This window comes from Papio anubis, chromosome 11, assembly GCF_008728515.1.
Source record: "Papio anubis isolate 15944 chromosome 11, Panubis1.0, whole genome shotgun sequence".
Lineage (NCBI taxonomy): Eukaryota > Metazoa > Chordata > Mammalia > Primates > Cercopithecidae > Papio > Papio anubis.
In genome coordinates, this window is record NC_044986.1 from 117136208 (window position 1) to 117159416 (window position 23209).

Consider the following 23209-nt stretch of genomic DNA (forward strand, 5'->3'; position numbering starts at 1 on the left):
CTAGAAGAAGAAATAAAGATAAGTGAGCCCTTATTCATTTTCTCACCTCCCTTCCTCCTCTGTCTATATGTAATACAAGATTATGTTACTTTATTAGCTTTGCAAAAAGATTAAAGGTTATGGAAATTTGAACCAAATTTTCTTTTAGGGTGTTACTTCAATATGACCTAGACATTGAAATCTGAAAACAGATCCATTTGCCCATCCAGCCCAACACACCACGGCACGGATGGGTGGTGGCTGTTTAGGAGGAACTTGGACATAACCGTGTGGGTGCTGCGATTTAATGCTCTTCTTAAAAAGATGTGGAGAACACCACGAATGACAGCATTGGAGACTCGAAAGCTTTAGCAATCAGTTGTTTGTTTTCCCACCCCTAAGGAGACAAGCTAGAGCTGAACATCCTAACATAGCAAAACACCAAGAAGAGAAGAGGACCATGAAAAGAGGGGAAGGGAGGACATTAGTAAAGCAACAAAGACCACCCATTTGGGATAAAAGGATCTGTGCTATAGAGATAGAGAGAAAAGTGACATTTACTTCAATAGCATGCGTTGAGTCATGCTATGTACTTAGTAATAGTGTGACTAGTCAAGTGAACTAAAGTTCTTGACACTTAGTTGCCTAATCTGCATAATAAGAATTTTAAAATTTGCTGTAACCAGTTTACCTGCAATGATCAAACTCAACAGTGACAATGCGTGTAATTTTTAAAAAATTGTTTAAGTATCATGCAAATAATAATTCACAATTCTACCTGGGTAGGTCCACTTCTAAAAATTGGTAATTCTAGTTGCTTATAAATTGTGCAGATATAGATATTTCAATGCCTAGAGTTTGGTCAATGGGCCACACTCTAAATTTGAAGGTGAGAAAGGAGAGAGCAATTCCACAGCTTGTCTATTACAGAAAATTTCTCGATACAGCATCAGTCTTTCCTAAATATTCATAAAGATATTAACTGGAGTTTTGGAAAATATGCACTTAAAGAGTTGATGAACATGTAGTCATTTCTGGTATATAGATACATTGACCAAATTTCCCAGGAAATGGTAGATTATTTCTCACTAACTTCTGGCTTCTATAACAATGGAAAGCCAAAAATGATTCTGAAACTGATGAATTTACTTACATTTTCAAACATTGCGATCAGTTTCCTAACTTAAGTAACACCAAAGCAAGGTTCCAGTCTGGGGAGTGGAATGAAGCCAAACATTAACTGAAATTTTATTTTGTCTACTTTACAGAAATCCCTTTTCAGAGTGAAAGCACTAAACCTTTGTGCTCGTCTTTACAAAGTAATAGCAGTTTGAAGTAAATCGCTACATTTTCGGCATTGTTATTACACAGATAATTGCTTCTCACTCCCGTTGTCAAGTCTTAAGGTATTTATATAATAGACTTCTCAATAGTATCCGGAAAAATATAATTTTTTTTTACCTCCACAAGATCTACAGAAATAAAGATGTTCTCTCAATGTCATAATCTAGTACCGGAATTACGTGGCAAAGTTTTGTTGTTGTTGGGTTTTTTTTGTTTTTTGTTTTGTTTTGTTTTTTTCATTATCCAGTGGCATGAAACATTTCAATCACATGTAGCTTTCTGGAGCAACGGACTATGGGCTGAGGATTGAGGTTCTGGGAGCCACAGCAAGGCTATCCGATGCCATCTTTCTGTCTCACTGCTGGAAGTCGAGAATCACAGTGCTGATCATCAGAAACTGTGAGTTCAGAAACTCACTCTGGTCACTAGAATTACTCTCCCCACTTTACCTCTGCTGCCCAGGAGATCCCCGAGACCCGTCCCTCTTGTGGAGCTCCTGATGGCATCTTCACTAGTAGCCCCTTGGCTCACATGGGAATATCCCCAGGTACTCCTCGCACGAGGGCTGTGAGGGAGGCATCATGATTCTAGTGTTCAAGCCCAGAGCCTCAAACTAATCAGTGCTTTCCTTCAAGTTCGAGCCTCCAGGAGGAGCCAAGGAGTTTTGAAGGCATTTCAAAGTTTGCAGTTTGTATTCTGCTGCACCAGAGACATCATTGAATCTTACAGCTGATGCTACCTTCTTTCCCACACCTGGATTCGCCCTAAGTCCTGGAGAACAGCACATGGTGGAGAGAGACCCCCAACCAATGTTCCCCTCTGAAAGATAAGAGCAAGACACCTGGGGTGGGCTGGTGACTAAGGGATCTCCACTCCTAGATTCATGTCCATATTCATCCATGGAGTGAGAAAATCAGCCTGTACGTTACTAGTAAAGAAGCTAGTCTGTAAGAATGTATTGATTTAAGTATATATAAAAATACATAGAGTAAATTATAACTCCCCTAAGCGCAATTTCATTATATACCTTAAAAAATACATATTTCAGATGCCATTCACCTCACCACTAACAAAAGTGACAATATCATTTATCATTCCAACCATGGTACCTTTTTTTTTTTTTTTTGAGACAGAGTCTCGCTCTGTCGCTCACGCTGGAGTACAGTGGTGTGATCTCGGCTCACTGCAACCTCCGCCTGCGGGATTCAAGTGATTCTCCTGCTTCAACCTCCCAGGTAACTGGGACTACAGGCACCTGCCACCACTCCCAAATAATACTTCATTTGAATTTTCAGTAGAGACGGGGTTTCACTGTGTTAGCCAGGATGGTCTCAAACTCCTGACCTCGTGATCCACCTGCCTCGGCCTCCCAAAGTGCTGAGATTACAAGTGTGAGCCACCGCACCCAACCCCATGGTATTTTGACTACAAAATAAGACACTGATAATACATGAAAAAGTGGTCTACTATGGACCACGACCCTCAACGAAAAGAAACAAACTGTTGATACATTTGACAAACCAAGACTTTCTCCTCAAAACTAGGCTGTGTGGTCCCCTAAGTCTACCTGATGAGGAAAAGAAAAGTGAATTGGAAAGCAGGAAGGTATTTTTTGGAGGGAGGTTTGTTTTAGGTTGGTTTGTGTTGCTGTTATGATTTGACTGTGATTCCTCCATAGAGTAACACGCAGTCAGTTTTTGTTGTTTGTGGTAATTATGTTCTTGTCTTAGGTTGGTTTGTGTTGCTGTTGTGATTTCACCGTGATTCCTCCATAGAGTAACACGCAGTCAGTTCTTGTTGTTTGTGGTAATTATGTTCTTTAAAGAACGTCATTGCTGTGAGCCCTGAATTAGCAAATACTGAACCGTTGTTCCCACGGGAAACACAGAGGATGTTCCTTCGAGCCTCTGGTCACACATTGTCATAAAACAATCAATACATGACCTTGTTTTGTGTGTGTTTCTGTTAAAGGACACCTTGTTTAACATACATCATTGATTTATTAACATTGAATTCATGGCCAACAGCACTGTAACTAACACTTGAACAAGGCTTATCAAACACATCTCTTTTCTTCATATGGCACCTTGAAGCCTTCTTGCACTTAGGAATACTAGATGGTACTATATCACTGTAGTGAAAGCAGTAGCAGAAAGCACAAAATGAGAAGAATGTAGCACTAAATAGACCACACACCAAAAGGACAGTTGTGTACAGTATGAGACATAAAACAGGAGCAAGGCAGAATGTCGCCTTGTTGAACCTCATCTGGGAACATGCACTTTGGGTGACAGTTTTTTTGCTGCTCTCCACATGTCTGTGAAGGGACATGAAATGGCTGTGGCTATTGACTTGGGAGTTACAGGTAATTTTAGGGAGTAGGCAGGTCTGTAAACATGAAATCCATAAGTAATGAGGACTGACTGCAGATTCTTGTCCTTAATTCCGAGGTGTACCTTTGTTTAAAGTTAAGCTCACCAAGTAGATTTCGAGAGATCTCTAAGAGTGGATCTAAAATGGAGAATCAATGACCTCAGGAAATACAGATAAAGTATGTCTCTTCAGACTGGTTTTGCACCAGTAATGTGACAGTGACCTGTCCTCTGCATCCTCGCTGTGTTTTTTTTGTCCCTATTTTCGTCATTCTGCTAGATGTGCAGTAATACTTTTCCGTGGTTTTAATTTGCATTTCTCTAATAGTAAACAGCTTGGCAGTTTTTTAAACAGTTAAATATTCAACTGTACTTACATATGACCCAGCAATTGTTCTCTTTCGCATTTATTCCAGGGAAATGAGACAAACTTGAACATCGTGGCACATCTACTTATAATAACCAAAACCTGGAAATAATCAGATATCTCTCCATGAATACATGGTTAAACAAAACACAGTACAACTTACTATGGATTACTACTCCCAATAACAAGGAACAAACTGTCGATGCATTCGACAACCTGGAGGTATCACCAAAGAACTATGCCGACTGAAAATAAAGTCAGTTTCCAAAGATTACATACGGTATGATTCCCTTTATATAACATCCTTGAAATGAGAAAATGACAGAAATGGAGAATAGACTAGTGGTTGCCAGGGGGTTAAGATGGGAATCCATGCAGGAAGGAAGTGGGTGTAACGATAAAAGAGAAACATGAGGAATCCTTGCTGTGATGAAAATGCTCTGAATCTTGACTGTATCAATGTCAATGTCCTGGTTATAATATTGTATTGTGCTTTTGCAAGATGTTACCATTGGGGAAACCTGGGCATAAGCATATGAGATCACTCTCTTGTAGTTCTTACACATCCATGTGGATCTATGATTACCTCAATATAAAACATTTATTTATACATAAATGAAGGAAAAATAAAGACCTTCTCAAACCAGCCAATCAACTACACACACGCACACACACAGTTTTATTCTTTCCAACTTTGAACTGATTCTTGTTCCTTCTTCATTCATTTAACAAGCTCTTATCCTTTAAAGAGGCTATAAAGAGAGATTAATTAGATATTAGTTCAGAAGATACATTTTTCAAATTTCTTATTAAATATATGTACATGTACAATTTAGTGAAAGCAAAAAAATCTTTGATAGTAATAATACTGAAGATCCAAATCTGTATTAAGTCAAATATTTAGTGATATAACTTTCATTTCAAAAAGGTTTTTACATAAAGTAAAAATATGTACAATAAAGTAAATAATTTTAATGCAATTTATTCTTTTTTTTGCATGAGGAAACTGAGGCTCCCTTCCTATGCAGAAAAATGGATGGCATTGCCATTAGTGCAGAGCTGATTGGGACTAAATTACACTCCTTGGACCATAAAGTCTAGAACAGATTTGCAAAACCATGATGTGTCGTTATGGATGATCCAGTTTCTTTTTAATGAGAATCTTGGGGCATGAACAAAGTCTCTATATAATGTACTAGTCTGTCGTATGGGCTCTCTCTATATTCTTCTATATATGAAGATACGTAAGGAAAGGGCGGACAGTAATCACATAGGATACATAAAATATTGTTTTCTTTCTCAAAGGAAAGGAAATGAGCCTCCTCGGGTTGGAATTTATATTAGATTTTGTAGATTGCTAGGGCTGCCAGCACAAAGTACCACAGACAGGGACACTTAAAGAAAAGAAATGTCTCATGGTTCTGGAGGCTACAAGTTGAAGATCAAGGTGTCAGTGGGGTTGGTTGCCTCTGAAGCTGTGAGCTGGGGGAATCTGTTTCATGCCTCTCTCTGGTCACATCCTGGCCATTTTTGGTGTTCCTTGGCTTATAGAATCATTGCTCCAATTCCTGACTTACCTTCACATGTTGTTCTTCCTGTGGGAGTTTGTCTCTGTGTTCAAATTGCTTCCTTTAATAAGGACACCTGTCATACTGGATTAGGGTCCCACCCTCATCCATGAAGTATGACCCCATACTAACTAATTACCTCTTCAATGACCCTATTTCCAAATAAGACCACAGACTGAGGCACTGGAGGTTAGGGCTTCAACATATGAATTTTGGGGCGCACAATTCAACTCAACAGATTTCCTTTCTCATTCTTACCCAGTGGACGGGATATAACAGAAAAAGCCCTCATTAGGCTATCAAATAAATTGTGCCCAAGATGCAGTGGTAGAAAAATGTCCTAAGCAACATAAAGATAAGGAGACACTGTAATAGATATATTTTGGCCTTATTTTATCTAAATCAAAAGATTAAAAGTAAAACTCTGAATGCACTATATGCTTACAATTAATGCCATAACTTTCTTTTGCATTAATACTAGAAGAAAACTTGACATTTTCTAAAAGTTATTTTCTTCTACTTTCTGAAGGTTTTGAAAATGCTGATGTAAATTTTTCAACTCTAAGTGTAGGTGACCAAAATTATTACAACGTTTAATCTGAAATAAATGTTAAACGAACAACACTTTCTTTCATTTCAAAAGTTATTGAAATAGGAATATCATTAAAACTAAACTGGTTTAGGAAAGCTAAATATATACTAAGAAATAAAAATAAATATAGTAATACTTTTAAAGTTCCCTGATTTTTATTATAAGTACTTTGTTTAAATGTGTACATATTAAGGGCTATGAGAAGGTTATATAACCATATTCATACAGATTTGTCTCTATATAATACAGAGCAATAATAAACTTACTTTTAAAATTCAAATCAGTTGTTTTAAACTGGGTAGACCAATGAGTTGATTGACTTCAGGGTTTTTTCCCCACTTTTGAAGCAGATATGCTGACATCCTGTAGACATATCCTGAGATGATTATTCAAAGTGCAAATTAATGTCATACCCCACACATTCAAACCTCCTCTGACTTTGGTTCTTTTGCTTTTTCTCACCCATGTGCACATCAAAGACATTCTGTAATGGGAGTAATGGAACGTTGGTTCCTAGGGAAGGTGAATGAAAATTTCTGCAGAATACTACTTTTTAGCCATGAAAAGACAGAAAAAAACGGGTGGGTGGCTTCAAATGTAAGTAGGGGGAAAAACAAATTCTAAGAAATCAGAGAGTTTGGTACCCATTTGGAAAGACATGAGCTATTTTTAGATGTAAAGAGGATGTGATGATTAACCTGAAGCCTAAAGCCATGTAAATCCAAATGCAGCACTTTTCAATATACGAATGCACTGTTAGACATTACCGTGGTACTGAAATACCAGTAAGTAAAAGAAGATATTTTCCATTTTTAATTAAAAAAAGGCTTTCAATTATGCCTGGAAGAAACAGTATATTATTAAGTATACAAGGAAATGTGATTTCAAAATTTTATTGACAAAAAGTAGTACATTTGAAAAATGTTGAAAAAAGCTTCCTAAAAGAATCATATGTTTTAAATGTTGGGAGTGGCTGACTCCCAAATGTCAGTCAAACAGGTGTAATGGAGGTAGAATTGTTTTATTTTGAGTCTTAATAGTTTTCAAGCATTCTAAGAATTCTCAACTATCCACTTTTTACACATGAAATTCTGGAGCTAGTGACGCAAGTGAATTATTTCCCTGAAAATGTCACCATGCAACTCAAGAAATTTTGTACCATGACTATGCATGTAGCTTTACATTGGTGTATTCCTGAACTTGGTTCTCATACCCTTAGCTCTCTCTTAGCCTCCAGCCCACTAGTGTACTTAAGGTCATAGTTTTATCCTGCAACTGTTTAGTTTTATTTTAATCAGGTTTCAGTCTAATAATTAAAAATTAAGAGATATTCCTAAACACATCTAGATAAAAGAAACAAAAAATAAATGAATAGATAATGATAATTTAGCATAATGAGACCAATCTAAGCTTTTTAATTGCAAATATTACTTAGCATCCCAGAGCCTTTGTTTTCTGATCATTTATAAAACATGGGAAAGTATTTTTACCTGGTTTGTTGTTACAGGAATTAGATGGCATTAAATGTAGAGAGTTTCGTGGATGCGACAAGTAACAGTGTTGTTATGATTCTGGAAATATGTGACTATTGTTAGTTAATGATACTGCTTTTGCTCAGATTAAAATTGTGGATTAGCTCTTCACAAATACATAGTGTATATATATTTTATATACTATAAAATATATATATAGCAAAGTTACAACAAGGGTTTACCCAATTAATGTTGTCCATATCTTCAACTGAGAAGAGATTGCTTTTGGTGGAAAATGGTTAATCAAACCTGAGCACTCCCTTGCCTAAAGCTTTTATTGAAGGTGATCTTTTTTATTTATAGTCATTTCGTTTATGATGCTAGATGGTCAACATATTCTATACATTTCACAAAATGTGAATGCAGTAGTTATCATTGTATGACACTGTCTAGTTAATTTACTCCCCAAGAGTTGGAGTTGAAAATGTCTTTTATCTTTTTATTCTTATTTTTTCATTTAATATCCTACAAGAACAAACATCCTTCCAATATTTTTTCTTTGAAGCATTGGGAAAGATTAATAAGAAAACTAAAAAATAACATGTTTATTATAGAGAGGCTGGGCTCACCCTCAAAGTATCTATCCTGAGAGGATTGCAACTCTTTGTGTCAAAAATGTCTAACCTGGGTCCTATCTTCTCCATTGGACCTATAATATAAATAATTATTATCCATTATTATTTATAAAAGATACCTATTCCTAATGACTTTTTTAAAAAGAGTGGCTCGTATAAGCCTTTTCTAGTGACCCTAATGTGTACGTGTATGCACTAGTTCAAACTGTAATGACACTCTCTCTCTTTCTCTCTCTCTCTGTCCACCTCTCATTTTCTCTTTTTCTTTCACAGTATAGAGATGTATAACTCCAGCAATTTCAAAGAAGTTTTCAAAGAAGAACTTCCCTGCAACCCTCCTCATAGAGCTATTGACCTGGCATCCTGGACTTTGAGGAACTAAGATTGTTACTCACTTAAAGCTATTGCTTCTTTCGCATTCTTTCTTCTAAGACAAAATTACCTGCCCTGTACTACCAGGCAAAGGAGAATGTCAAAAGACTGCAGATCAAGTATGGTAAGTGTGTTTCCATTTGGGAAAAGCCACTGAATGGAAAAGCAAATATATTTGTTATGTGATTCTGATTACCCGGATTATAATTTTCCTGGGACATTTCATTTTGCAGTAAAACTATGCAACTTGAAAGGTATAAGAACAACATTTTAAAAAATTAAAATTTTTTCAAAAATTAAAAAAGTCTTGTAAAAAATATAAAAGCACAAATAAGAAAAGCTTCTCAGAATTAAAATTGGAGACCAGAGGAAAATAATTCCTGTTGATGAGTAATTACATGGGTGACAATTTAACAGGGAAAAGCAAGAAAAAAAGAGTCTGTCACTAACCAAGGGTAGCACGTGATATAAAACAGAAAACAGATTGACTAGCCTTTGAGAGTAGAATTCTTGACCATCCCGTTCAGGGGCTAGCAAAGTAGCTTCTTAACTACTTTTTCCGTCCCTTAAAAGTCTGGAGAGGCTCCCCTTTCTAACATGTCTACCAAGCTGAGTTTTGTTTTTTTTTTTTAACTTTTCAATATAGTCATTTAAATAAATTAACCACTAACCCATGACAGAAACATGGGATTACTATGCCTAAACAACTCTGTTGTTGATCTTCAAATGTTGTCATCAGTCAATTTTGCTCCATATTGCATCAGGTCTGGGCTTACTGAAGGAAGAATAATTTCTTGGAGAACATTTCTACGCAACTGATGGAAAGGTGAAGCAGGTTATAGAATCACCATTCTACTGACAGGAAAATTCCTGAGAAGACTGGCTCTGGTTTGAGAAAAACCAAATGTATTACCTCTCAATATCAGGTTACTATTATTAATAAGTCAGATTCCCAACTTGTGTATACATTGATAGAAATGAAAGATTGGACTCATGGAACACCCAGAGACTGACGTTTAACATTTGAACACTTTTCATCAGTGAATCACCCTGTCATTTTGGAGAAAACGACACCTTCTCTGCTGAACTAGAAATCAGGTTTTCACATGTTTTTCATGATAGTTTTCAGAATGCTTGCGTAAAGATAATACCTGTTGGTCATAATACACTTCAAAGCTTTTTTTTTCCTACTTTGTCTTCCAATAAGTTATCCCATTATTGGATTAGTTAGACACTGTTATCTAACCACTCCATGCCTTTGTTTACTCTCAGAAAAGATAGTTCTAGTTTATAAACCACTTTGACCATCTTTCCAGGAACATTCTTTATAAAGTGCAAAGTGTTCTCATTTGCATTTTGTCCTGTTGGTGTGAGGCGATATGTTCAGGGATTGAGTTTACAGTGGTAACTTGAACTGACTCTTTTCTAAACGTGAGGGAGACGCTCAGTCATGCAGTGGCACGGAGCGACTCCAGCAGAATAAAGCAGAGTTATCGGGATACTCTGTCTCGGGCATTATAATGACTGTGTTGGTGACAGCTTGTCTACTGCCTGGTGGCATTAATAAAGAACACTGTTTCTGGGGGAAATTGTTGTGTTGGCCTGGCTTTCATGTGATATGCCAAGACACAGACCCCATTCAAATGAGTCACTTTGCGTTTCACTACAGACAAAGGTACCTTGGAAAATAGTATTTGGGAGTTTCACTGTACTGTACTTTGTTTTTATTCTTGAGAGGAACCTTCGATCATTTAAAGTAGATTTTGCCTTCACCCCCTACCCCCACCCAATAAAACAAACCGGGAAATGCTCATTTACATATTTTGGCTTAATCACGGTCAACTCTCTTCTATCGCCATTTCACTGCTCACAAAATACATATATTTAAAAGTGAAAATACTGAAATATGACTTCACAATACAGCTAATACTACCAGTAGAAAATTCACGTCACCATGTTCAGTAGACAAACGTGAGAAGCAATGAGGTGTCAGATTGGAAATTTGGGAGGGATTCTCAGAAATAAGTAACTTCAATAGGTTGCTTTTTGCATAGTGCAAAATTGAACTTCACTTTATTTAGTGGAAGTGACCCAATTCAATCTTATCTGAGGTCAACACAGCTTATTTCATTTGTGTTTGACTACTGCACATTTTGTCATTTAAAAATTTAAGGAGAGGAAGTCAAGGTTATAATGAGAACTACGAAAGACAGATGCCACAATAAAGACTTTTGTGTTGTTATTGTTTTTGTTTTGGTGGTGATTTGATCCAAAAGAGGAGCACGTAGATTTGGAATTCACACATAAAATTCATACTTCAGAAGACCCAGCAATAGTAGTTGTGAGACAGCTAATCACTGAAGACTTTCTGCATTATTTTTATAACAGAGAGATTGAATGATTTACATACTCTATCCTGCAAGTATACATTTAAATTCCTACACATATAATTTGAAAAATATCCCAGAATAATGGCATCCTATCTGCATGTCATTATTCAAATAGAATAGAAAATAGGATAAAGAAGAGAGAGAGAAAAGAAAAAAATAAAAGACATGAGATATTCTGGTTATAGAAGCTCACTTATTTAGTGAAGTGATCAGGATGCTTTTATGAGTCCTGGATGCGGCTACTTTGAAAACCGATATGTTTGTGAGTAATGCCCGCCCAATTAAACCTAGGAGCCCAATTCAAATTCTGCTTATATGAAAAGGAGGAACCCCTGAAAGCCACCAGAAGGCAACCTTGGCCCAGAGCAAGAGTGGAAGAGCAACGAATCAAACAGAGCATACTAAACATCCTAAAGAATATTCACTGAGGAGATAGGGCTTCTACCTCATCTGACAACCTGTGGGTGGAAAGATTTCTTAGCAGTTTCAAAAAATTATATAGGCCGGGCACAGTGGTTCTTGCCTATTATCCCAGGACTTTGGGAGGCCGAAAGGGGCAGATCACTTGAGCCCAGGAGTTCGAGACCAGCCTGGGAAACATGGTGAGATGCTGTCTCTACAGATAATAACACTAATAATAATAAATTAACTAGGAATGGTGGCATGCACCTGTAGTCTCAGCTACTTGGGAGGCTGATGTGGGAAGATTGCTTGAGCCTGAGAAGTTGAGGCTGCAGTGAACCATGATTATGCCACTGCACTCCAACCTGGGCAACAGAGCAAGACCCAGTCTCTCTCTCTCTCTCTATATATATATACACACACACACACACACACACACAACACACATATAGATAGATTATATACAGAGAGATTATATGTAGATTATATATACACATTTAATATATATAATATTATATATAGATTATATATATAATATTATATATAGATTATATATATAATCTAGAAGATGATTATTCTAGTTGATTCGCAAGTTCTTTATTTCTATACTACATATTGCTCTGAACCAAGGACAATTTTTAAGCAATTTATATGGATCATTTGGCATATGTTTCATACATACATATATATATAGAGAGAGATAATCTATATAATATATATAATAAAATTATAAATATATTATTTTTAAAAAAGAAACAGGAAACGTTATAGTTTGCCCCAACCTGCATAGAGAAATGCTAGCTTCTTCACTCATTTATCTTTTCTTCTTTCATTGTTTGATTAAAAGGAATAAGCTGTTGATGAGCTCCTGGATGAAAAACTGTACCTGCTTCAGCAGTATAGGAGAACAAAGATGTGAAGAGTGACAGGAAGCGTGAAATCCTGACGAGCACACTTCCTTGATACCCTCAGAAAGATGTCCTTCTTGGGAAGATGGTTAGCTCCAGTGACCTTATGCTGTAACATATAAAAGAGAGAATTGGTCCAGAGTGTGTTCCTCTGTGTTGCCAATAAACTACCTTTTGCTTGCTCCAGTGGGAGGATGTATTGGGGGGGTTAAGTGGAGTATGTATGAATAAAATGAAAATAATTGGATCTATGGTATACCCTGCATTGATGGGCAAATGCTAACATTATTTGAAAGCCCAGTAAAGGAGAGCGAGGATGAGAAAAGAAAGAATTCAACTTATAAAATAAAAAATCAAAATAGCCATGTCAACTCAGCCAGCCTCCTATTAATTTGGAAATAATCCAATTTTAGCTGAGCCATCCAATTCCAGGGATTAACATAAAATTAAGTCATTCCTAGGTATATCAAGAGTTTTCTAAGTGTATTGGCTTCTTACTTTCAAGAAAGCAAAATCTATTTGGGCGCTAATATCCTTACATGTTCTTATTTATTTTGGTGGATTTAGTAGAGCCTGGACTGATATTCAAAGTTGTTTCAGGAGAAAATCAAAGAAAATTTACCAGAAGAAAAGTGTGTGCCAAATAGTCATTCATTAAAGCAAACCAAACCAGTCAGGCGCAGTGGTTCCCGCCTGTAATCTCAGCACTTTGGGAGGCCAAGGTGAGCAGATCGCAAGGTCAGGAGTTCAAGACCAGCCTGGCCAACAGAGTGAAACCTCGTCTCTACTAAAAATACAAAAAATTAGCTGGGCATGGTGGTGGGCACCTGTAAACCCAACTACTAGGGAAGCTGAGACAGGAGAATCACTTGAACCCAGGAGGTCGAGGTTGCAGTGAGCTGAGATTATGCCATTGGACTCCAGCCTGGGTGACAGTGCAAGACTCCATCTCAAAAAAAAAAAAAAAAAAAAAACAGCAAACCACCAAAGTCAAAGCTCTAGAAGATGTTTCTTCCAGTTGATTTGCAAGTTCTTTATTTCTACACTATATATTTCTCTGAACCAATACTTTTTAACCAATTTATTTGGATCATTTGGCATATTTTTCATTATTATTATAATTTTCAGGCCTCAAATATATCTCCTTAAAGTTTTCACTGAGCTATAGAGGGATATATGTGTGTGTGTATATCTATCTATCTATCTATCTATCTATCTGTCTGTCTGTCTATCTATCTATCTATGAACTATCACCTAGTTCAACATAACATAAAATTATATCATTTAGGAGTAATAATCTTACAATGTTTAATCCAATTTGATGTCTTAACGCAGTACTTACGTTTTGAAAATAAGGTGTGAAAACATATTCTCTTAATTTTGAATTCAATTCCAAGCCTATTGAAAAGCTGAGAGCTCAAAAGCTGTGCACATTGAATAATAATAAATGGCTGGAAACAAATTTTCCCATACATATAGAAAACAAAGGGAAACTGAAGGAAGTAAATTTCAGTAGCAAATATCAGGCAATGACATTGTTTTCTTGCGTCAAGTGAGTCTAGACTGAACGCAAATACATACATTCACCCAAAAGGACTGTGTTAAAAATACATTCTCTTTTATTTTTTGTATTTGAGAGTTCGATATTTAAAAACCTGGTATCACACAAATATTTCAGGAGGTGCCTCCAAGGGAAAATTAGTAAATAATTACTGGGCACTTACTGTGGAGCAGCCATACTACAAAGAACTAGGTTAAAATCATTCTACCATTTGGTAGAATGTACAAAATCATAAAAAGTTTGGATACTATCTTCTGAAAACCGTTTAACGGTAGGTACATCATTAATCGAGTAATAGCAGAACCTCTTTTCCCTGTGCGTATCTCATTGTAAAAATTTACACAAAAAATCAAACACAACCCACAAACAGAAGATAAACATGGGGGAAAAACACACATAAATTTCTTATGCAAAAAGATTAGACAGTTTTGAGAGGTATGAGGATACTAAGAAAACTGAGTACCAGCTCAAACGTTTGAGAATTTTAACAATCTCTGTGTTTTGGTGACTTCATCAGTAACAGACCTCACACATTTCTTAGCTTGGAAAACATGGCACAGAAGGGAATCAGGCTCTCACCATGGTTTCCCACTCGAAGGGACATGTCAGCGCAAGAAATGGCTAAATTTATATTCACAATCATTTAAAACAGGGAAGTCTGACCTGAATAATGTGCACCTCAGCCTCCTAATTAGGCTAGGACTACAAGGATATGCTGCCACCAAACCCGCCTATTTTATTTTATTTCAGTTTTTAAAGACACAGTCTCACTCTGTTGCCAAGGCTTGTCTTGAAAGCTTGGCCTCAAGAAATCCTCTCACTTGAGCCTCCCAAGTAACTTCATTGTCTTTTTCTTTTTTTTTTTTTTTTTTTTTTTCTTTTTTTTGAGAGGGAGTCTCGCTCTGCCGCCCAGGCTGGAGTGCAGTGGCGCGATCTCGGCTCACTGCAAGCTCCGCCTCCCGGGTTCACGCCATTCTCCTGCCTCAGCCTCCCGAGTAGCTGGGACTACAGGCGCCCGCCACCTTGCCCGGCTAGTTTTTTTTGTATTTTTTAGTAGAGACGGGGTTTCACCGTGTTAGCCAGGATGGTCTTGATCTCCTGACCTCGTGATCCGCCCGTCTCGGCCTCCCAATGTCTTTTTCTTTTACTTAGAGGTTATCTGTGTACATTTATATCTCTATCTGTCTACCCAATAATGTCGATGTTAACACACCATAAATAAAATACAACACAATAGGGAAAATGTGTGTGGAGTTTCAGAACGGCTACAGTCCTTCACTCCCATTTAATATTCTTGTCAATGTTAAAATGATGACATGTCTAACTCAGGCTTTCTCGCTTCAAAACGGAGAAAGGGATCATGGAAGAGAAAGAAACAGGTTAGAATAAAGTTCTGAAAAGTGAGGCCTGTGACACTGACCAAACTTCCTTCTGGGGCCATTTTCTTTAGGTGGGTCACATAGTAGGATGTCCATGGATCAGACCATTGAAGGGTCTAGTTTATGAGCGCTGTAAGGCAAGGTCAGAATTATTTTTAAAAGCTCTCATACATCAATCTGACTATCTTCATCTTAGGTCACATAAACATTTTCTGTGTTGTAGAAAGTTACGTTATTTGATCTTAGCGTGGATTTCTGGAGTAATTTTATTGAATACATTTATTTACTTAGTATATTGGAGTCATTTCTGGTAACTATGGAGTTATTGATATTCCATTTGTTATATTAAAATGGCCCAAAAAGTACAGTACTATGAAATAAGACAGGCCCAGGAACACTGCTGTTCTACCTTTGCATAATCTATGCTTCATCCAATTAATATAAAAGGACTTTAATTTACTGACATGTTTTCAGGTTGTGCAATGTGTTCACAGATCACGATGCTAGTTTGCTTACGCCTGCACAAACTTGGCTTTTCCTCTTGGCTTTTGTCTTTTTCAACCCCACCCTTTTGCTTCTTTGAAGTCATCGCTTTCTTAATCAAGTTGAGGATACTTATATAAGTAGGGCATTGCTGACATGGTATCCATCTACTTTTTTTTTTTTTTTTTTGGCTAAAAAAAGAAAGAGCTTCCTCATCTAGTGGGAGCATCGCTCCGTCATGCTCCAGGTCCCATTCCTGCTCCCACACACCCAGAGATTTGCACTTGTTTTATGTAAGAGCTGCTTTCTAAAGAGCCTGGCCACTGAATGGCTTTCTCAACAGTGAAAACTAGGCACAATTCTGATAGCCCATCTTTCCATCAGTTCAGCTAACTTTCACTGTACACCTTGCATTCACTGGTCACTGTGCAAAAAAAACCAGGGATGAAAAAATTCAAAGCCAGCAACATATAAGGCACAATTCCTCTACTCCAGGAGTTCACAGACTGGTGAAGGCAGACACAGGCAAAAGAGTAGAACTCAGTCCAATAACTAAAGAATTGATCCCTGCATACTAGGTGTCTCTGTACCATGAGTGTAATGCAGGTGATGTCGGTCCATACGTATCTTGTGTGTTGGTTGTGAAAATGCAATGAGCTTATGCAATTAGCATGTAATTAGCTCTCAACAATGATATGATGTTATGATGTGACGGACATTCAGATGGGTGACGTGAACACTATGTAGCATGGATAACACTGAAAGGGAACGAGACGGGGTACCTCTGGTTGTGGCTCAGGAATCTTTAGAGATATATGACTATTTAATTTGCAAATAATAGTTAGAACTGCAAAAACACATTCACTCGGTCTTGTTGAGAAAGAAATCCTAAGTCCCCTGACTTAAACTCTCTCAACTAATGAAGGAAAGTGACCAGGATGATTCAGAGTGCGGTTATTGGCACCCCCAAAGCACCAGAGTCCCGGAAAGACGCTTATCAATCTTCTGCCATTGGCTTCTACTTGCAGGTGCCTTCTCTACTATTCAATCATAGACGATAGTTGGAAAGACAAATGAACTCAAGAAAAGCAGAGAACAATACTGTGGTTTTTAAATCTGTCACGGTTCTTCCCCCCACTTCAAAGTTGACTTGACAACCGCATTTATTTCACATTGCAATTGCTACAGGTTAATAATACTGTTTTATCAGGAAACATTTATCTTGAGGAAGAAAGTTATCCTAATACAGCAGATAACTTATCCAAGGACAAATAGAAAGGGGGCTGTGTCTAGAGGGTAATACCAATGCCTGGCATGCTATAAAAATAAATGAAATCTGATTAACACTATTGGAGGGAAGAATAAGTCATCGTTTCTATGAAATATTATTTTCCTGATTGGAACCATTTCCATTTTTGTCAGCTTAAAACATTGCATTAAAGATGAGATGACTTTAAAACTGTGACAGCTATCTCAAGCCCTGTGATTATAAATGGTGTTATAGGCTTGTAATCCTGTGGGTTTAGACTAAAGTATTTTCTTCATAAATTGAAAGAGAAACACACTAGGAATTCAGAAGATTTTAATTAAAGTTGTTCAAAAAAATTAATGGGAATTTTAAAGGCTGGCTCACTAAGTATTTTTGATAATGAATTTAATTTATAGAAGAAAATTCTTAGCAAATTTGGTAATGCCAAAAAGAGCCTACATATGCACAATGTATATTTTCATGGAAGCATTAAGTGCACTGCTTTTACTGATTCACATACGTTAGTTCATTAGCAGCTCCATTCAAATATGTAGATTAAACCTAACACCTATAAAATGGCAACAATTGCTTTTTAAGGGAGAAAAACAGACCACAAAGGGTTAGACAGCATTGTCTTCATGATAGAGCTAATTTCTTTTGAAAAAGTAATTCGTTAATGTATAAAGTGCAAGCAGTCTGGTTCACAAATTAGGAAAGAATGCACCTGGACGTGACTTATTTTGAATTGGACAGCTGAAACACATCCCGTATAAAATCACTCACTCCTGTTTTTCTATAAGTTTGCCTGAAGCATTGCATGGCATCTCTCAGAATGTGTTACACAACTCAGCAGAGCCAAGGCTAAGCAGTGCAGAGGACATGGTGAAAGCTGGTATTGCGCAAAAAAATTAAAAAATTAACAAAAACAAGCAGGTGGGTTGTTTATAGTGAGGCAGGTGTGGTTTCAGTAATAAATCAACCCACTCATAATGATAATAGCTTGTGTTTATGCAAGTTCTTTCTTTATGAAGCCCAATTTTTTTTAAAAAAAATTATGATTATTTTAATTCAAAAGGCATCCCTGTGATTAGCAAGAGCACACACAGGTTTAATTAACTCTGTTTTATGGATGAGGAAACTCGCCATGTCCTCTGTTGATAGGCAAGTATTGCAATGTGCTGGATTCGACATCCTGTTCGGCTGCTTAGTTAGACCTACGGAAAGCAACAGTAGGTCTCTACTGGTCACCAAAGAGATGATGGAAAATGGGACAATGAAGACAGAACAGAGAAAGTCATTACAAAAACTGTGCATTGAGGCACCAGCGTGTCTGTGGCTGAATTTCCAAAGCAAATTTCCAGCTCAGAAGTTGGAACTTCCATGTTGGAAAACCCAAAGTCTAAGTCTTTCTTTTAAACAAAAGAATAAAAACCCGAAGAACCAAGATGTAAATAATTGAACTGCTATAGATATTCCTAAGCTTTAATGCACATAAATCAACAAAGAATAGTTGTATTTTCATAAAACCCAAATTTGAGTTTTAGCCTACTGAAAGGTGTTACCTACATGTAGAAAATCAGTCGTTCTGTTCATGAATACTTCAACTGGCTCTGAAGTTTCTTAAGAAAAAGAGAAAAAATGGTGGGTTTTTTTTTCCTACTCTGAGAGAATTTGTATCATTTTCTATTCAACAAATACTTTACTTCGTGCCAGCCATTAAATAAGAAGCCACTCTTTTGGGAGTAGGTTTCAGTGCTTTAGTTACTATTTAGTTTGTTTTGTTTTTTAACTTACAAAATGGAATCCTTTCTGAAACTTCTGTTGCAAATGCACAATTCATAATTACATTACTGTGGGAGTGCGAAGTTGGTGAGGTGTCACAATGCAGAGTTAAAGTGGTCTGGTTTTTGAGATAGAGTTTTGCTCTGTAGCCCAGGCTGGAGTGATGGGCGGGAATCACAGCTTACCGCATGCAACCTCCAACTCCTAGGCTCAAGTGTTCCTCCCGCCTTGGTCTTCAAAGCTCTGGGACTACAGATGTGAGCCACTGTGCATGGCCCAGCCACTCCTTTTAAATGTGAGAAGGTGAAGAAAGACAACTTCCACACTGGGAACCAGGTAAGTGTCCCCCTCCTTCCATATCCCCAGCATCCATCATGAGATAATTTTCAAAGTAGGGTTCTTCAAGCCCACTCTTGTATTCATTCATTTTTGTTCAACAAATATTTGAGAATCTCTTCCACATGAGGCGGTCCTTGAAGGGCTGGTATGCAGTGGCTAACAGCACAGACACAGTCTTTGCTTTATGGAGTTGATCATCTGTGGTGTAATGTGGCATTTAGATAGAATGATTTGTACACCCAGAAACATAGCCGCTCTTACTCTGTGTATCTAGGATGGCGTATCAGTGATACATTGAATCTCAACAAACTGGCTTTGATAACAAGTTTAGTAGACCAGGTCTTCGGTTCAACATCAGGGAAATGCTCTAGTGAGTGATGCTTTGCATCTCATATTGTCTTGTAAGGACAATCAATAGAGCATTGGCAGAAGCAAATTTACCAGTGAATAAATGATTCCTCCTATTTTTAAGTGCCGTCCTTTCAGTCCTGTAAAAAATGTGAAATTATTTTATCAAATTGTCCAAGATCTGTCCCTCTACATCTCTCTGTGTCATCGCCATACAGTGGCACTCTTGGAGAAAAAAGATGATGTTACAATGAAAAGTCATGTCTGTGACCCCTTCCAGCAAGGTACCCACAACTTCCTTCACCATTGCACGTGGCAGGGCTTTTGTGAAAATCTTTTTAGGTGATCACAGTAAATTATTTGTAGGTGGTATTTGGTTTGAAAACTTTTTTTTTTTTTAACTGAAACAACCTAATAGGAAAACTAATCAGAGATCAGGAGGAGAGTGGTATATCAGTCAGGGACTAATCAAGAACAGAACACACTTGTGAATTGAAAATAGAGAGGGCTTAGGCTGGGGAGTTGGATGACAGCATAATGGAAAAGCTACAAAGCAAACAGGAATAGGGAGACAACCTAGAGCCCATCAAGGCTTCCAGGGTCATCATCTCTAGGTTGGAAGGACAGAAGAAGGTGGTGTTAGTGGAGCCAGGAAATGCACGTTCTCCCAGGGGAAGCTGGAGCTAGGGTGTACCTGCCAGGCACGAGCTGGAGTCACAGATGCAACATTGACTATCACGTTGTCATCGTACTCAGAGAGGGAAAGGTGTATACACCCAGTATTTTCTTATGCTTTCTCTACACTTCCATATCCCCACTCCCAGTATCCCCCAAGACATTCCCAGTTGGAAGTCAGTGGCTTATGAGAAACTGGCTGCAGGGGGATCAGCCCACCTGTAACACACAGAAAGGCACAGAAACAATGAGTCATGGATTTGAGTGCAAACAAGCCCAGTCCTGCCACAGAGAGTTATGGAAAAAACCTGCTCATTGTTGAAGAGAGGCATCTATAAGAAGCGTGAGGAAAATGACTGATAGATCCTTTTACAGTATTCTAGGAGAGTCTGTGTGTGGGGGGGGGGGGGGAGGGGGGCAGGAGTCTCTGGGAACTCTCTGTACCTTCCATTCATTTTGCTGTGACCCTAAAACTACTCTAAAAGATAAAGCCTATTAAAAACGTATTTTTTAAAAAACTGACAGATGTTCTTAAAATTGACTAATGAGTTCAGAGAATAAACTGAGGATGAGATGAATTTGTAAAAACATCAGCAGCACTGTACATCAAAAATACCCAGTAAAAATGATAAATTTTTAAAAGATCACAGAAGATAAATAAAAACAAACCCTCCCCACCTTATGTTTATTATTTTTTCTTATATACATAAAAATAAGGAGCTATAAATAAATAGAAAACACTATTGGAATATTTATAGGGATTCATGAAAACAGATTTTAAGAAATTAAGATACATATTGCCAGGTGTGGTGGGTCGCGCCTGTAATCCCAGCAGTTTGGAAGGCCAAGGTGGGTGGATCACCTGAGGTCAGGAGTTTGAGACCAGTCTGGCCAACATGGCAAAACCCCATCTCTACTAAAAATACAAAAATTAGCCGGGCATGGTGGCACAAGCCTGTAATCCTCGCTACTCGGGAGGCTGAGGCAGGAGAATCACTTGAACCTGAGAGGTGGAGGTTGCAGTGAACTGAGATGCTGCCACTGCACTCCAGTCTAGGCAACAGAGCAAGATCAAAACTAAAAATAATGATGATGATGATAATAATAATAATAAGAAGAAGAAGAAGAAGAAGAAGAAGAGGAAAAAGAAGATAATATGTTGTTTCTGGGTGGCAGCACTCAATATAGTTACTATATTTTCTTCACAGATGAATACATGTTAATCCAATCTGGAATAAAATTCCAATAGTGGTATTCTGTTTTTTGTTTGAGCTTTTGTTTAGTTTGTAGAACTTACATAAATTTGTTTATGAATCATCTGGAGATAAAATAAAAAGAGAACAGCTAAATGATGGTTATCAAGTGATAGAGTCCAAGAGTCCAACAATATAAAACGTGAATAAATGCACCAAAGCTATAGTCACTAAAATAGGAAGATTTTCTTGCAAGACTAAAGAGGTAGATCAATGGAATCAAAGAGAATGCCAAGCAGACACACACACACACACACACACACACACACACACACAATTTAATGTTTTTAAGCAGTATGATACTTTTTTGAGAAGGGAAAGTGACAATAAATGGCATAAACCATAGTGGAATTTTAACTATTGATAATAGAAAAATACTTAAGTAAAATAAGTATATAAATATATCATCTAAGCATATATATGTATATATTTAGATTTATATAGGTAAAAGATAAGAAAAGTACTTACATTGAGTGAGAAAATGCAAGATTCCAAGTTATATCAAAAACGTATATTTATGTATCTATAAAAACAAATATGCATATGAAGGGATGTGAAGAAGATATTTCAGGCTGGGCACGGTGGCTCATGCCTGTAATCTCAGCACTTTGGGAGGCCAAGGTGGGTGGCTCACTTGAGGTCAGGTGTTTGAAACCAGTCTGGGCAACATGGTGAAACCCCATTTCTACTAAAAATAAAGAAATTAACTGGGTGTGTTGGCACATGCCTGTAATTCCAGCTACTTAGGAGGCTGAGGAAGGAGAATCACTTGAACCCAGGAAGTGAAGGCTGCAGCGAGCCGAGGTCACGCCATTGCACTCCAGCCTGACAGAGCGAGACTCTGTCTCAAAAAAGAAAAAGAAAAAGAAAAAAAGAAAATATTTTAAATATATGAAGAGTCTTTCACATTTTTAGCTTCTGGACAATTTATTTCCTTCTGTTTTCCATATTTAGCCTAAAACCATGTATTACTGAGTGATTTACAGATTTGGGGCACATTATTAATACTAGGTAGTATTTGTTGAGTTCTTAATATGTGGCAGACAGTGTTCTAAATCATTTGACATGAACTAATTTAATCCTCTTAACACATTTACAAGGAACATATTCCCCTCACTTCATTACGTAAATAATGAAACAGAAGCCTAGAAGGGTTAGCAACTTGCAGATCATATAGTTACTTTGCAGCAGGTCTGAGATTTGGGTCCCAGAGAGGTAGCTCCAACTACCATGCAACTGAATCCTGTGCAGCACAGTTCAGTCTCATTCAACAAAACAGCCTCCACGTTGATTAAGGAATCTTAGCTCTTAAAAGGTTCTGTGAATTGCATTTTTCCACCCAAGCCTATGATCACTCAATTGGCTGCGTAAGGTAGTTTGATAGGTGCTCGCATTATTTTTCTGATTCAAAGACAGTCTTTTCAAGCGCTACGTAATTCAGGATGAGAGGTCAATAATTTCTCTGAGTCCAGGTGTGCTTCTACTGACTCCTACTTGTCCTTGAGCTCTCAGGAGCCATCACCCTTGCTTCCAGAAAGTTGAGTTCTTTGTGTGCCCTAGACTGTGAAATCAGAGACGGTCCGTTTCTATGGGAACCAGTTTATTTCATCCAAGAGGGCCGTGAAGAGTCACTTGTGAACGCTAGAGTGAAGGACAAGTTCACCACACAGCATATCCTCAATTTGAAACACCTTTTCTTTCATTTTCTTTTTCCCCTTCAGAAATGTCTCCTTTCAATC

General features: G+C 37.5%; 1 long non-coding RNA gene across 6 annotated transcripts in view; it reads left to right on the top strand.

The window, feature by feature from the left end:
* LOC103887288 overlaps positions 1-12539 on the top strand; it is a 38023-nt gene extending 25484 nt beyond the window's left edge. For 4 of the 6 annotated variants that reach the window (XR_004177099.1, XR_004177100.1, XR_004177098.1 and 1 more), the window contains 6 exons: positions 1248-1385; positions 1599-1870; positions 1959-2558; positions 4112-4342; positions 8603-8825; positions 12341-12539. This is a non-coding gene — a long non-coding RNA (uncharacterized LOC103887288). Of the gene's footprint in view, positions 1-1247; positions 1386-1598; positions 1871-1958; positions 2559-4111; positions 4343-8602; positions 8826-9465; positions 10290-12340 lie in introns of those variants that run through there. The other 2 variants (XR_004177103.1, XR_004177101.1) reach the window with 2 other exon arrangements.
* Positions 12540-23209: the final 10670 nt, after the last annotated feature.